We start from the raw sequence: 15,263 nt of genomic DNA on the forward strand, positions 1-15,263 counted from the left end.
CACACAGCCTGGCACACGGGCGTGTCTTGTGGCCGTGTGGACAAGTTAGTACGTATGCCCTGTTTTGACATGGCCTAGACACACAAGCATGTCTAAATCCCTATGAGGCACACGGCCTGTTCACACAGGAGTGTGACTGTACAACTTTAAAAAATGTTTAAGTTTCAAAAATTTTTATATGTGTTCAGTTTGGTCCCAACCCCTTTTCTAATGCATGTATAAGGTCTAGATGACCTATATAAGGGGCTTTATAGTGATATATGACTTTGATTATGGATGATGTTTATAAATTGTTTGTAAAATGATTCGATTAGTCTGGTAATGCCTTTAACCCTAGTTCGACAATGGATTCGGGTTAGGGTGTTACAGATCCACCAATAAACATAAATATGTAACCTGAAGTTGATTTACTTGAATCAACACAACCGACAAAGTCTAAATCGGAGTAGCCAATCACATCCAACTTGTCTGATCGTTTGTACATAAGCATGTAGTCCTTTGTCCCTTTAACCTCAAAACTTTCTTCATAGCTCTCCAGTGCTCAATACCTGGATTACTCTTATATCTTCCTAACACTCCAATTTCAAATGCAATGTCAGGTCCTGTGCAGACTTGAGCATACATCAGGCTTCCAACAATAGAAGTATATGAAATGTTTTTCATTTGCTCTCTCTCAAATTTATTCTTTGAACACTAGTTCAAATTGGATGTATGACCCTTCATGATAAGAGCAACACTTACTGAACAATCTTTCATTCGAAATTTTTCTAAAATTTTGTTGATATATGTTTCTTGAGATAGATATAAGATTGTAACAGCTCATTTTTAGTCAAACTGAAACAATAGTTTTGGGACCACAAGTTCTAAGTTAAAATATTTATTTTTTTTATTATTTTAATGTATACGGCATGAAAATATTATTGTGTGAAATTTTTGTTAAGAAATTTTATCGTTTGATTGGTCAATTTGATAAAAAGGACTAAATCGCGTAAAGTGTAAAAGTGATGTTCTGTTAGTTAAAGGTATTTAATAGCTAAGGAATCTTAAATTAGAGGTCCTTATGTTTTAATTAGACCAAGTTAGTGTGAGTGGAAAAAGATGGACATGATTAATGAATTTTAATGAATTAATAACAAGGTTAATTTAGTAATTTATAAATAACTTAAGTAAACATAATAGAAAACATAATATCATCATCTTCATTAAGCTTCATCACCGAAAATTTAGGGCTAAAAGAAGCCATTTTTATTCTCTTCATTCGGCTATACTATCTTTGCTAATTAAGGGACGATTTTTGTTTCGTTTTTAATAATTTCTATGTTTTTGAAATCGTTGCAACTAGGCCTAGCTAGCCCAGGTACTATTTTGCAAAACTTTTAAAGATTTTATATGTTTCCATTGATGAATACATGAGTATTTTGATGTTTAATTATAGATTATGAATGTTTGATGATAGTTATACAAGTTTTGTTAAGTGATTTTTAGTGAAAATGCAAATTAGGGATTAAATTGTGAAATGTGGAAACTTTGTGGTTAAAGTGTGAAATAAATGAAAAATATGGGCTACTAGGGACCTATTTGAAAACTGGCTAGCATGGGTTAGTATTGAATTTCATGACTTTGTGTTTTTATGAAATAAGGACTAAATTGTAAAAGTTATAAAATTATAGTGGAAAAAGTGTAAATGTGCTTTAATGAGTGTTTTGGATTAAGTTGAATAGAGAGATAATTAAATAAGCTGTATTTAATATTATATAGATCAAGAAAAGTGAAATACGGACTTAGATTAGAGAAAGAACAAAGTGTCGGATTAGTTGACCCGTGTCATCATTTCTACGTCCAAGGTAAGTTTGTATGTAATAAACATTGATATAATTATGTTTTAAATGCTTTGATACTATACGAATTGTGAATTAGACTCTACGGATACGTTCAATGATGATTCGGCATTGAAAATAGTTGAATCTTAGGAATAGATTAGGATACTAGTGACATATCATTAAGGGTTACTATGATTTGGCTTTGGGCCAATCTACCGGCACTTCGGGTGCGAGTTACTTTGATTTGGCTTCGGGCCATGATATCGATACTTCGTGTGTGAGATTTATTGAGTTGGCTTTGGGGCATGATATTGGCACTTAGTGTGCGAAACTCCTAAGTATCCAACTTTTATTTCGAATGGTTCAATGGGTATATTGAAGATATGAATCAGTGAGAAATAGATAAGTAATGGTACAGGTATGTACTAAAAACTATACGGGCATTGAATCAATAGAAGTTGTAAGTCTATGATCATGTATGTGATTAAGTTCATGTAAGCTTGGGATTAATGCATTGTTTTATGATTTGTCATTTAATTTGAATGATAATTGAGTGGTAAAGCTTGCTTATTATTTTCATACGAGCTTACTAAGCTATGAAGCTTACTTTGTTTATTTTTCCATATTTTATAGTGAATTTAAAGCTAGCTCGGATTCGGGGGACCATTAGAGACTCCACCACTGTAACAGCCTAGTTTAGACCCTAGTCAGAATAGTGGATTCGGGACCACAAATTTGAGTCAAAAAAATATTTTAATATTATTTTTCGTGCTTATAATTTGTGAACTAATATGTGTGAAAGTTTCGTGTGAAATTTTGTTCGTTTGTGTGCTTAATTCGATAAAAGGACCTAATCGCAGAAAATGCAAAAGATGTGTTCTATTTGTCAAGTGTGCCTATCTGTTATGGCTTATTAAAGCAAAGGTCCTTATGTTGTAATTTGACCATGGTTAGTGGGATTGGTCATAAATGACATTAAAATGAATGAATTTTAATTTTATAATGCAAGGGTAAAATGGTAAACTAGTTAATAATATAGCTTAAATAAAACAAAGTTAGAAATTAGCCTATTTATCATCATCTTTTCTGAAATTGAAGAAATAAAAGATAGGGCTCATATGTTTTGATATTTCGCTACTTCCAAGCTTGATTAAAGGTCCGTTTTTTGTTCGATTTTTGATAATTTTTATATTTTGTGATCGTTGCTTTGTGTTCTATTAAGCCCATGCCTCAATTTCAGAATTTGATGATGATTTTAAGATGTGCTATTGTTGATAATGTTAGTTTGATGAAGTTTGATGATAGAAAATGAAACATATGTGTTAGATTACTATGTTTTGTATTGGGATTTTTGATGAATTTGAGTATTTAGGACTAAATTGTGGAAATGAGAAATTGAGGGGCTAAAATGTGAAATAAATGAAATATGTGGGCTTATATGAGCTAAAGGAAAATTTGGTTAGGCATGTGTGAAAAGAAATTATGTGTATTTTGTGATTTTATGAATTAGGGACTAAAGTGTTAAAATGTGAAAATGTGAGGAATAATTTGTAAAATGCCCTAAATATGTGTATATGGATTGATTTGAATGAATGTGAGATTGAATAAGTCAAATTTGAATGTGTTTGGATTAATAACCAAAGAAAATAGAATTAGATCGGAGAAAGTCGAAAGTCATTAAATAGCCATTTGTTTTCGTTCATTTTCGTACAAGGTAAGTCTATATACAAATAAATATGTTTGAATTGATTTATTCATGATTATATGAAATTGAATTGTGATGAATGGTTATAGAAGTTGAAGATGTGAAATTGAGAAAGTTTCGATAATGTGACAACATCCGAAAGCCCCGTACGAACCATAGGAATAGTTAGGATACATATGTCATGACATAGGATTTTCGATATGTGATTTCCTGTAAGACCACGTCTAGGACGTTGGCATCAATTTGATTTATGTGTAAGACTATGTCTGGGACATTGAAATCGTTTTTGATTTTGTGTAAGATCCTGTCTGCGACAGTGGCATCGATATTTGATTACATGTAAGACCACATCTAGGACGTTGGCATTGTATGAGCTTTTCGAGTTATCTGCGTATCCTATTTGATTTCGAACGGTTCAATGGGTATTCTGAGAAACTAATAACTATGTGAATGTGTATCCGATTCAAGTACGTTTGAAATGTATATCATGACTGAGAATGAAAGGTAAGTATATGAACATATGTAGACATATGAAATATGTATGAATTATATGAGAGTGAGATGTGTTCTATAAAAATGAGTTATGATCAAATGATTCATATGAGACATTTGGATTAGTAATTGTATTTTTCCATGAGTTACATGAATGAATTGACTTAAAATTGTGTTATATGACAAGTTTATTTGTATATGGCTTACTAAGCTTTTGAAAGATTACTTTGTGTGTTTTTCAATTGTTTTTAGATATCGAAGCTACCGGAAACTCGGGGATTGTCGAGGATCATCACCACACTATCAAATATTATTTTGGTATCTTTTGAAAATGTATATATCATCGTATAGCATGTGTAGGCTAGGATTAATGTGGTATGTTTTGAGATGGGTATATCATGCCATGAGATATGGCTTGATTATGATTGAACTTATGGTTTGATTTTGGTATATGATATGTGATGCAAAAATGGTAAATTTGGTGTATATATATATGGCCTAGTGAAATGGTGTTTTTGGTAAGTTAGTTTTGTGGTTGAAATGATTATAAATGTGATCTGAATCATGTGTTCAAGGTATGAATTAGTTACATGGAATTAGTATGTTTGAGTTGGAATTATATATGGAAATGATTAATGATATTGAAGTATGAGTGATGCTTGTTTTGGAAATGTTTTAGTTGCATATTGGGTTATGAAATATGGTCTTAAAAGCTTATGTATATAGGGTGGCAAAATGGCTTTTCAAGTAGCCTATTTTTGTCCACACAGGCAGAGAAACAGGCGTGTGTCTCAACCGTGTGTGACACATGGTCATGTTACACGGCCGTGTGTCCCCTGGGTAGTCCTACAATTTAAAGTTAGTCTTGAGCACAGCCTAGACACACGGGCATGTCTGGTGGCCGTGTGAGGCACACAGCCTTGGCACATGGGCGTGTGTGGCCATTTCGAAGGGTACATGGGCGTGACACATGGGGGTCTAGTCGACCGTGTGACCCAAGTCAGTTTCGGCCACGTCTAAGACACACGAGCATGTCTCCAGCTGTGTCGTATAAGTCAATAGCCTCCCTAATTTTCACACGGCCTACGCCACCGGCGTGTTTGGTAGCCGTGTGAGGTACACAGCCTGCTCACACGGGCGTGTGACCTGTGTTTCCATGAAATTTTTCTAAGTGTCTAGAAACTTTTATATAAAATCGGTTTAGTCCCGAACCTTCTCTAAAGTAAGTTTAAGGTCTCGCTGACCTAAGAAAGGGACTTTATGTTCATATTTGACTATGATATGACAATGTATGACTTTTGGTTGTGAAATGATAGCAAAATATTCTGATATGTCTGGTAATGCCTCTTAACCCTAGTCCGGCGACGGATACGGGTTAGGGGTGTTACAATCACACTATCCAACTATCAATTTGGTACTTTTGAGCTTGTGTTTTGGTCATATGGCATGTAGAGGTATTTTTGTCATTTTTTCATATGTTTTGTTATTGTTTTTAGTTATTTGAATTGGCTTGTAAATGTTCTAAGTTTGGTTTTGTATAATGCTATATAAGTTGGCTTTTTTTGGTATGTTTGAATCATGAATACATATATGTGTATATGGTTTGTGTGATGATTTGAATATTGGATATGTAATGCTTGTGGATAGTTAGTAGTATGGGTAGCAAGTGGTTGAACTATGAATATTGGTATGCTAGTGAATTTAGGAAATAAGGCACATTTGAATTTGGTATGAATTTGGATGACATATTGTGGTATTTATGTTTTGTATTGGTTGATGTTAGAATTGATATGAAATATGCTTGAGTGAAGTCGATTGAACGCCTACGATATGCTATATTTTGTGCCATTTGAGTTTGGAGTAGGTGTGCACAAGTTGGGTGGCAATTCGGTTTGGTAAATAGCCTATTTTTGTCCACCGGGAAGAGACACGGGTATGTGTCTCAACCGTGTGTGACACACGGTGGTGTTACACGGTCGTGTATCCCCTGGTATTGAAATTGAAACCAAGGCAGTATGCTCCACACGGCCTCACACACAGGCCTGTGACTTTGCTGTGTAGCATAAGTCAATATACCCTACAGGATTAGCACGGCTTAGTACACAGCCTGGCACATGGGCGTGTGTGTGGGCCGTGTGACCCAAGTTAGAGAGTTACACGGGGTCAAACACGACCTAGGATACGGCCATGTGTTTCCATTTCGAATGTTCATACAGCTTATGACACAGGCGTGTTTGTTGGCCGTGTGAGACACACGGTTGGGTCACACAAGCGTGTGTCCCCTGTTTTAAGAAAATTTTTTTAAGTATTCTATGAGTTTCCAAATTTATCGGTTTAGTCCTGAACCATTCCCAATGCATGTTAAGGGATTTGTAGGCTCGTATTAGGGACAAAATGTTTAATTGTGATTGAATTGTTTATGAATTGATTAATTGTATGAAAGATGTATGTTTAAATGTGAAAAGTTCGATAATGTTCTGTATCCCTATTCCGGCGCTAAATACGGGTGAGGGATGTTACAAAGATACTGCCATGTTTATAATGATGAATCTTAATGCCAATGACATAAGACGCATTACCCATATCTTTCATATCAAAAGTTTTAGAAAAACATTATTTCATTTCATGTAGCATACTCCTAGCATTTGTTGCATGTAAAATGTCGTCCATATATAGAATAAGGAAACATATCAGAGATAAGTTCCATACGATTACAAAATGGAATCTTTGAGTTGTCATCATATTTCGAACCCATTTTAGGATTACTGACCAAATAACCCTGTAAAAATTGTTGAAAATAAAAAACTCCATATGGAAGAAAACATAGATCGTTTCGCATCGTCCTTTACAATATGTGGACCTTCACAAAGGAAGCATTTCACTTACCCTCTTTCTTTTCTCTTCTCCCATTGTTTCTTGGGCTTAGCTCTCATTTTCTGGGTTTTACCATCGCCATTCCTGATAAACTTGTCTTTGTATCCCCCACCATTACCTTTTGGTTTAGATTTGCGCTTGCAAGATTCAGACTTTTCTACCTTTTTGCCACAAAACTCCATAAGTGACTTTGTTGTAGTAATGGCTTTGGTAAGTTCCTGGACCCCTCAACACTGTCACTCTTGCTTTGGCCATGACTTCAACCTATCCATGAAAGAGAAGAATGTCTCTTTCTCACCTAGATAAAAAATTTGGAGCATGAATTCAGTTCATGCACATACTCCTTAAAAAATTTGAAGCATGAGTTCAGCTCGAGCCTCATCCTTGCCATACTCTGGATAAAAACGCCCTTTGAATTCGCTTTGGAACTCTTCCTAAGCTCCTATTGTAACTCCACCTCATTTCTCATCTATGGACCTACGACGTCACCACAATAGAGCGATATCAATAAAATACATAACAATAATATTAACCTTAGTAACATCATCTATAATGCATTTGTAACAGAAGTATTGCTCCATTACTCATAATATATTGTCCACATCTTTTGCGGACCTCATCCTATTAAACTCTTTCGACTTAAGGACATCTACCTTAGGCTTAGGTGCTACAACCAACACCCTATTAATCAAAGCATCTTTGTAGATAATAAACTCTACCTTGAGCTCTGCAACCTATTCTTTCAAGGCTGTCACCATGGCCTCAAGAGCATTATCTCCTTTAGTTAGCTTACGCATAACAGTATTGAGAACCCCTTACATTGCATCCACATTGACACCGAAGGCCTCTACCACTTACCCTTTGAGTTGATATTGCCTCAATTCTAGCTCTGTGGTGTGTCCTTCAACTTCCCCATGGGTCTACCTCACATCACCTATGGAGCCCTCAAGTTTGGCAATCCTGCCTTTGAAAACTGACAACATATCCTTCACTTTGCTAGCTTTTCTACCTCTACTATAAGTCCCCTTAGGCTTAATTTACTTATCTACTCATTTCATCATCTCGACTGATGTCTTTGAACCTTAGCTTTGATACCAACTCGCTTCAAATCTGTCTAAGTCAATCTAACTTTTGGAAAGTGAGAATTCACAAGGGAAATTCTCAAAGGCATCGGAATTAAATGGAAGCAAATGCAAAAAGACAAAGGAACTCGAATCGAATAGAAAAGCCACAAGAAAAAAATTGCACACTAAGTGTTTGATTAAATACTCTTAAATGTATTCTCTTACTCAAGAATGAAGTGATTACAAATGAAAAGGGAGTGCTCTATTTAAAGTTGAGTTCATCCAGTGGTATAGATTGAATTACATTAATGGCTGAGATTAGTATCTATCTACATGATAGGAGTTTTAAGGGATTTAAACTTTATACATTCTTATTTTCTAGAATTCACAATAATTATTTTGGTAAAAATACAAGTTACTGGAGTGTTTACATTTTAACTAGAATCTAAGTAGATGGGCTTTAAGTCTTTTCAAACAATAAGTCAGTCTTGTTGGGCCGAATGACCTCAAGTGAACATGAAGAGCCTAAAATGTACGATTAATTGCGAGCTCCCTTGTGCGACTCGTGACAGATATAGGTAGTCTTCATGTGTTTCTAGAAATATTTCCTTTTATTGACCAAAGTATCCAACAAATTAAAGTCACTAGGGCAGCGAGGCTCTAGGATATGTGGCTTGTTTACGTAGGCAATGCATTATGAAAAGTGAAACTTGCTTCTTTCCTATTTTGATGATATGTTGCAATGAAAAACAAAAGAGAACAGGTTTATTTTCTTGAATACCTTTGAGATAACTTCAAGATCTTTTGCACATTTTACATTACTCATGTCCGCTTCTACGTATTCTTCTTTACAATTCCTTTTGGCTGACTGCAAAAAAAAAAGAGCTCAATGAACATATAAACACACAGTTTTATCGACAAAACACTTGCAATTATGGGATATATAGATGTAATTTATGTTATCAGAAGTGTTAAAACAAAGGGTTTTGATCATTGAACTTGTAAAGTTCATCAGGGATAAGTGCCATACGATTATAAAATGGAGTCTTTGAGTTGTCATCATATTTTGAACCCGTTGCAGGATTACTGACCAAATAAACTTGCAAAAATTGCTAAAAATAAAAACTCCATATGACAACATAAAGCACAAAAGCCAGCAGAAGTTCATGTAGAACATTACTTTGAGATTGCTTGTAACAACCTGTTTTTAGGCAAATTAGAACAGTGATTTCGAGATCACAAATTCCAAGTTGAAATAATTATTTTATTATTATTTTTATGTCTACAGCATGAAAATATATTTGTGTGAAAATTTCGTTAAGAAATTTTATTGTTTGATTTGTTAATTTGATTAAAAGAACTAAATCGCATAAAGTGTAAAAGTGGAGTTCTATTAGATAAAAGTATCTAATAGCTACGAAATTAAATAGAGGAGGTCCTGATGTTGCAATTAGACCATTATTAAGGTGGGTAGATATTTATGTACAAAGTTTATATGAATTTTAAATGTTTAAGTAAAGGTTAAATTAGTAAATTGAAAAATAAAGGAAAATGTAAAAGAATTAAAAGATGAATAAGCTATCATCTTTCTTATTTTTCTTCATCCATGGCCAAATACACCATTAAAGGAGGAGAATAAAATTCAGCAAGTTCATCCTTGTGCATGTAAGTGATTTTTGTGCCGTTTGTAATGATTTCTATGTTTTTGAGATCGTTGGAACTAGGTCTAGCTAGCCTAGGGACTATTCTGCAAAACTGTTAAAGATTTTAAATGATTACATTGATGAATAAGCATGATTTTTGACGTTTCTTGATAGATTATGAATGGTTGTTGATAGATAAACAAGTTTTGTTAAGTGATTTTTAATGAAAATGCAAATTTGGGGCTAAATTGTGAAATGTGTAAATTTAGTGGTTACAATGCGAAATAAATGAAAAATATGGGTTGTTAGGGGCATAATAGTAATTTGGCTAGCATGTGTTATGGTTAAATTGCATGAATTTGTGTTTTTGTGAAATAAGGACTAAATTGTAAAAGATATGAAACATTAGGGAAAAATATGTAAAAATGCCTTAAAGTGAATTTTGGATAAAATTTAATAGAGAGGTGAATAAATAAGTTAATTTTGATTACATTTAGATCAAGAAAGGCGAAATACGGACCCTAGACCACTCAGCAAAGCATCACTATATACCACGAAGTCTTTCCCCAGTTATGGAAAAGATAGAACCGGCGCTTGGAAACACAAAAATATATACACTTTTTCATGCCTTTTAAACTCAAATTTATGCAATTTCGTAGTAATTCTTATCAAAAAATATATAATAATTATAAAATAATTAAATTGTGCTTAAATTATTAACATGTTGAATTTTAATTAATTGTATAATGAATTTTGATTAATTTTGATTTATTTTCAATAGATTTGCACACAGGGCAAAAAAGGGCTCGGAAGATACTACTAGAAGTGCAAAACTGAGAAGCAATTTTTGAAGCATCGAGTTGAATTAATTTTTCAGCCTAAGACAGTCCAATTTATGAATATTAATTCATAATATAATTAATTTTAATTTTAATCCAATTTATTTTGGGTTAAATAAAAATTATTAATTAAATTATGAAAGGAGGCCAAGTTGTGCTAAACCGAGAACACCAATCCAATCGAGCAATGGGCTGCCCAAAACCGTCCCACATACTGACCCAATCATCTTATTTAGCTGATTATTTGGCTTGCAAAATAACCCTTGAAGCTTCCTTGAAATTGCATTCAAACGCCTCCACTTATCTAGCTTTTATAGATTTGCCCCTGGCTAAATTTAGCAAGTTTGAAAGCTTCAAACTTGCCACATGTGTGGCCAGCCATGGGGGGAGTAAATTGCTGCTGATTGTTTCTATTTTTAGCAGCCTATCCAACCTATAAATACCCCTTTTGGCAGCTCATTTCAAGCACACCTCTCATCCTTTCATACCTCACTTCTCTCTCATTTTCTTTCTTCAAAACCCTTCCTTTGTTCTTCATTTTCCCTTCCATTCCCTTACCGGTTTCCCATCTTGGAAAAGAGCCCTTCTACCACCATTGGTAGCAGCATTCAAGTTCTCATAGAAGCCTCGGTTCAATAAGAACAAGCGAAGGAGGAGGAGCGGAGGAAACTAGTTAAGCTTTGGAGAAACACATGATTTGATTCTAGTTCTCTATCCTTTAATTTTTATTGTTGTTGTTATGAACATGTCTATGATACTTGTTATATTGATACGTTTAATTTAATTAATATGGCTTAAATTTAATTCGTTTTAGGTTGATTGCATTTCGTCCACTTAAGTTATTAAAATTATGTTCGTGTTGTTATAGGTCTTGGTAAATTGTTTGATTAAGTAAAATCATGATTAAGTTATTCTTGCATTATAATTGTAAGGTAATTAATGAATTAATTGTTAAATCATGTTGAAATTGTAATTAATTGACACAATACTTAATCAGTGCATGTTTAATCTTCTAAGGTAGTTAAGGGTTAAATTTGTGACGGTATTAAACGATACATTAGCCTTGCATAACTTGCAAGATTATTGTGATTAAATTGTTTCAATGTAGGAATATATTGTTACCTCACTTAATCTTTTATGTGCTTATGAAGATTGATTAATTGTTTGAATTGACATTGAAAAATGTTCAAGATATTAGTTAATTTAATAAGTATGTATGAGCAGTAGTTAGCAAATTACCAAGTTGCCATGAATTTATTCGTAACAACATGAGCATGAGTTTAGTAATTCTAAGTTAAGAAATGTAATTAATCTAACACAATTATGTCATCTTGATTAAGATCATATTTTTAAATCGTGTATTGGAACTTTTATTTTATTTTATTTTACTTTACTTAGTTAAATTTTAATTTTTAATTACTTCCTCAAAATCAAAATATTTTTCTTTACCAAAGTGTTTTTAATTGCATTCATAAATAATTTCTTACACAATCCCTGTGGGTACGATAACTTGACATTTACTTGTCACTTTATACTTGTTGCGATTGTATACACTTGCACATTTCCATCGTTCCAAGTTTTTGGCGCCATTGCCCGAGAGTATTTTAAAAGTCATTATTTGTGAATTTGTTAATTTTGCGTTTTGGTTTATTTTTCTATTCAATTTTAACTTAATTAATTTTTCCTGTGTTGTTTTAAGTATTTATGAGTATTGATCGAATTATCAATTTACTCCCCGTAGACCCTGAGATTGAAAGAACTTTTTGACAATGAAGAAGACAAGCAAGTCAGATAATGACTGAAGAGATGAAATATGAAAATTCGAATCAAGGAAACGGAGCAAACCTTGCTCAAAATCCTATCCTTATTGCTGATGATAAGGATAGAGCTCTAAGACAGCATGTTATGCCAGTGTTTCATGATCTTAATCCGGGTATTAGGAGACTCGAAATCAAGGCACAACAATTTGAGCTAAAGCCAGTCATGTTCCAGATGCTTCAACAATGGGCCAATTTAGTGGCATGCCTATCGAAGATCCTCACCTACACTTAAGACTGTTTACGAAAGTGAGTGATTCTTTCAACTTAGCCGGAGTACCCGAAGATGCAGTCCAATTAAATTTGTTCCCATATTCGCAAAAGGACAGAGCTCGAGCCTAGTTCAACTCATTGCCACAAAATTCCATTTCAACATGGCAAGAGTTAGCAAAAAGATTCCTCATGAAGTATTTACTGCCTAGCAAGAATGCTAAGTTGAGGAACGAGATCACTGCTTTCCAACAAATGGATGATGAGTCCTTATATAAGGCATGGGAAAGGTGCAAAGAATTATTACAGAAGTGCCCTTATCACAGAATCTATCATTGCATCCAACTTGAGATCTTAATGCTCACACAAGGATGGTAGTGGACACTTCTATTAATAGTGCTCTTCTTTCTAAGTTGTATAACGAGGCCTATGAAATCTTTAAGAGGATGGCCAACAACATTTATCAATGGCCAACCAATCGAGCAGTGTCAAGAAGATGAGTTGCTAGATTACATGAAGTAGACGCTCTCAATTCACTTGCATCTCAAGTATCCTCAATATTATCGATGCTTAAAAATTTCACAACAAATGGGTTTAATAATTTTACAGCTCAACCACTAAATCAATTTGAAAAAATAGCTTGTTTTTATTATGGGGAAGGAAATTTGTTCGAAGAATGTCCACCAAACCCAAAATACGTGTATTACATGGGTAATCAAAACTAGAACCAAGGAAGACAACGACTGCAATCAAATTTTTATAACCTATCTTGTTGAAACCACCCTAATTTCTCTTGGAGTAACCGAGGGGCTGGACCTAGTAACACTTATGCGTAACCTAGACCTACCTAGCCTGTAACACCCCTAACCCGTATCTGTCGTCGGAACAGGGTTACAAAGTATTATTGAAGTTTACAGTACTAATAACTAGAATTTCAAAAATTCCATAACTTATCAAAATTCATATAAAAAACCAATCAAAATCATACATATTGTCCCTTATCCAAGCCCTCGAGGCCCAAAATACACATTAGAAACAAGTAGGGACTAAATTGGGAACTTAGAGAATTTTTTGAAAAATATTACAATTTTTCAAAGCTACAGGGATCACACGGCCAAGAGAGTGTTTTAGGCCGTGTGAGCATTCGAAATAGGGACACATGGCCAGCTCCTAGCCCATGTCCGTGCCCGTGTAACTCTTTGACTTGGTCACACGGCAAAGCCACACACCTGTGTGCTAGGCTTTGTGTTCAGGTGTAATATCCTGACTTGGAACCTTTTTGAAAGCTACCGGGGACACATGGTCATGTCACCTGGCCGTATGTCACACCGGTTGAGACACATGCCTTTGTCTCTGCCTGTATAGATGAAAATAGGCTATTTTATAAGCCATTTTTCTAACCCAATTTGGCATCAACCTACATTCAGTTTTGTGCATATAAACAAGCCATATTAAGGCATCCAACACAAGCATAATCAAGCCTTATACAAATGGTATGATCACATAAAACCAATATGCCCTTAGGCACCTCAAATGAAAAATATAAAAATGTTTAACCATGTATTCAATATAACCAAATGTTCAACTAACTTATATGCATACTTGCATCAATACATATCATGTAAATCACTTTACCAAATCATACCAATTGATGTCAAACATCCCCTTCAATTTCTCACATAATTTGACATATATGTCTTACACAACAAGGTACCAATTCACAAACATTTCAACAACTCACGAAACACTTATACAAAATGCACATATAACTATCATTTTACCTTCCATCATTTAACCATCAATCAAACCACAAATCAACCGAATTAAGGCTACATATATACATACCAAAATATACCAAAACACAAGCCAAATCAAATGGCTATAATCTCAAAAAATTATATAGGCCAACATTAGCCAAAATAACTTATACATGCCATTATAACCAAAATTAAACCTACTGTAAGTACCAAAAGAGTCGATGGATAGTGTGATATAGTTCCAACAAGTTTCCAACCTGAACGAGCTTCCGATTCACTATTAAATACAAAAAATACACAGAGTAAGCATTTAAGCTTTGTAATTTCGTATAACATAGAATTTAACTTACCATTTATTCACAAATAAGGTAAGTAATCATAGCATATCCCAACATATATTGGCCAAATGCCTAAGCACATATACATCAACCATGTTAGTCATGTAAACACTTATATAAACCAAGTCATGGATGGGCTCAACAATTAATCATAATCCCTATACATGTATCATCCATTCCATATACTTATATACAATGTAATGTCATTTTCCATGTAATTCATACTTATATCTGTAATAGTTCGCATCGAACTCAAAACATATTGTATCAGAACATTTCCCGTTGGACCATTTAGAATATCGTTGGATACTTGGGATAGCTCACATATAGTGTGCTAAACTGTAATCCATCAGTTCCTGTACATGTATGCTCATACGAGCTATGAATCGGTATGCTCTCACGAGTAGTAAATCGGTAAGCTCTCACAAGCTGAGAATCGGTAAGCTCATACAAGCTGTGGTGTGTCCACAACACATGCAGGACCTCAACCAAATTGGTAACCCTAATGACATGTCATTTATATCTTACGAATTCCTTAGGTTCAAACAGGGCTCGGTAATCATTGTACGTCATTGGATATGCAGTCGGTATTTATACATGGTAATTATACAAATCATGTACATATAATTCGATTAAAACATATAAATACTCAATTTAATTACACAAACTTTCCTCGACGAGTATACGTAGGTATGGAGGCGATT

The 15,263-nt window shown here is 34.1% G+C and overlaps 1 non-coding gene across 1 annotated transcript; it reads right to left on the minus strand.

Moving 5' to 3' along the window:
- Positions 1–12,686: 12,686 nt before the first annotated feature.
- On the minus strand, positions 12,687–12,793 carry LOC121211750 (small nucleolar RNA R71). Its single transcript, XR_005906968.1, has one exon. It is a non-coding gene; the product is annotated as a small nucleolar RNA R71 (small nucleolar RNA).
- Positions 12,794–15,263: the final 2,470 nt, after the last annotated feature.

Source organism: Gossypium hirsutum, chromosome A12, assembly GCF_007990345.1.
Source record: "Gossypium hirsutum isolate 1008001.06 chromosome A12, Gossypium_hirsutum_v2.1, whole genome shotgun sequence".
Classification (NCBI taxonomy): domain Eukaryota; kingdom Viridiplantae; phylum Streptophyta; class Magnoliopsida; order Malvales; family Malvaceae; genus Gossypium; species Gossypium hirsutum.